Source organism: Octopus bimaculoides, chromosome 13 (genome assembly GCF_001194135.2).
Source record: "Octopus bimaculoides isolate UCB-OBI-ISO-001 chromosome 13, ASM119413v2, whole genome shotgun sequence".
Taxonomy (NCBI): Eukaryota; Metazoa; Mollusca; class Cephalopoda; order Octopoda; family Octopodidae; genus Octopus; species Octopus bimaculoides.
Genome location: NC_068993.1, coordinates 37822950 through 37825449, shown reverse-complemented (window position 1 = coordinate 37825449; position 2500 = coordinate 37822950). Strand labels below are relative to the sequence as shown.

Here is a 2500-nt window from a genome sequence, read left to right as displayed (position 1 = left end):
AATTGTTTCTTGTTTCTTTTGAGCTTCTATTGTCATAAAAGACCAAAGTTGATTTCAGAAGAATCGGTAACAATTGATAAACGACCACATCATGCATGATTGATCAGTGCCAAAGACTAGGTTTTTTTTTTATTGTCATTATCCTTTGTTTTCCACCATTCTTTTATATTATCTGTCAAAACTGCTCAAAGTTATCATTTGTCGAAAGCTTAAACAGCAGATACCAACTTCGACAATTCAAATCAATGATGGGGTTGTTGCGCGATTGTTCGACCTGCAAAACTAGCAGCTAAATATAACCATTAAATTCATTCGATCTTTATCGTAGTTCTCAAGGAGATTCAACGTCACACAGAGTGTGCTAAGGTTGGCCCTTTGAATTACAGGTACGACTCATTTTTACCAGCTGAGTGGAGTGGAACAACGTGAAATAAAGTGTCTTGCTCAAGCACGCAACGCGCTGCTGTTAATTGAACTCGTGACCTTGTGATCGTGAGCCGAATTCCTTAGCCTCTAAGCGACGCCCCTTGACGGACGTGTATGTGTTGGCGACAGGAAGAGCACCGATTGTAGAAGAATTCTTCTCAATAAATTTCATCTGACCCCTGGAGACGTAGACGTTGAAACGATGATCGTGTGTGTGTGTGTGTGTGTGTGTGTGTGTGTGTTCTGGAGTAGTTGTATAAGTATTTGTGAGAGAGAGACTAAGGAAGAAACAAAGCAGTTCTAAATATAGAGAATGTAAGAGAGACCCAACAGAAGCTGCAAGGTCGTTTTCAAATAAGAAATATCTGAAACTACCAAGGGACAGAGTTTAGAGAACAATAGTTTGTTAAACAAGACAAGCCATACAATTGTTGTTGGTGTATTTTCACATTACAAGCGGTATCAACTATTAAAACACACATCACACACACACACACACACACACACACACACACACGTGGAGAACTACACAAGACAATAAGAATAAATACCACGATATCAAGGAGGAGGTGGAGGGGTGTTGGTTGGTGGCGAAGAGGCAGACTTGCTGCTGTGTTGGACTGGAAGGAAAACAAATAAATCTTAAAACTACTTGCGTCTACATTTATTTTTATTTTTACCATTCTGAGTTCAAATCCCGCTGAGGTTCAACTTTGCCTTTTAGTCCTTCCAGTGAGTCAGTATAAAAATAACGCAACCGTCAAGTACTGCGGTGGACTAAAGACATTGGCATCTGAAATCCAAAGTTAATTGTACTGCTGGTGGATCTTCGTCATTCAACGATGAGGATTTCAGTTGTTTGATCAACTGAATCACTTTCTCCTAAATCAAGATAGAAATGGCTGAGAATTCCACGGCTGCCTATAACCCTTTAGACATCTAAATTAAGGCCTTGCGTCAAAATTTCTTGTTAATATATGTCTCTAACTTAAGAGGCGGCGCGCTGGCAGAATCGTTAGCACGCCGGGCGAAATGTTGCTAAGCATTTCGCCTGTCTTTACGTTCTGAGTTCAAATTCCGCCGTGGTCATCTTTGCCTTTCATCCTTCCTAGGTCGATAAAGTAAGTACCAGTTGAGCACTGGAGTCAATGTAATCGACTTTCCCCTTCCCCCAAAATTGGTGGCCTTGAGCCAAATTTTCAAACCAACGCGGCGAGCTGGCAGAATCGATACCGTGCCGGGTAAAATGATTAGCAGCTTTTCGTCCGTCTCTACGTTCTGAATTCAAATTCCGCCACGGTCGACTTTACCTTTCATCCTTTCGCTGGTTGATAAAATAAGTACCAGTTGTATACTTGGTGACGATGTAATCGACTTACCTGTTTCTCCGAAATTACTAGTTTTATGCTAAATTTTGAAAGCAATACGTGTTCCGAATTTGATAAAGTTATATCGAAGTAGTTTTATTAAACCTTTCATTATTTTTTCAAAATTGATTGAAATAAAAGCAACGTGTTTCAATGAAAATACGGTAACAAAAGCGTTAAACATGCTTCAGGGCTACTGACTGTTTGTTTTTTCAGCAAGACTGAACAAGGGGCTGTAATGTATGACTTGCGAGTGGTGTGTGTGGGATGGGAACACCCCTTGTAAATCATCAGCTTTTTGTTATAAGGGCTATCAGATTGTTGCCAAAGGGCTTACTTTAAGGTGTCAAAGATCAGCAAACAGTGAAAGGAAAGATCAAGCGAGCTAGAAAAGAATGTTTATAGTTTCGTATGAGGTTACAGGGGTCAGCCACCACCACTAATGACTTAACAAAATGTTGGGGTTTATTAGTCTCCCTGCCACTTGTTTATTTACTTGTTTTCTTTTTTCGTTTCTTATAATAGTCCCTTATATATATATATATATATATATATATATATATATACACACACAATCAGATATATATATATATATGTATTGTGTTCTTTTATTCTTTTCAGTCATTTGACTTCGGTCATGCTGGAGCACCGCCTTTTAGTTGAACAAATTGACCCCAGGACTTATTCTTTATAAGCCTAATGCTTAT

The 2500-nt window shown here is 39.1% G+C and overlaps 1 protein-coding gene across 9 annotated transcripts in view; it reads left to right on the top strand.

Annotated features, from left to right (window-relative positions):
• LOC106869449 (transcription factor SOX-5) overlaps positions 1–2500 on the top strand; it is a 681185-nt gene that overhangs the window by 637872 nt on the left and 40813 nt on the right. The window lies entirely within an intron of this gene.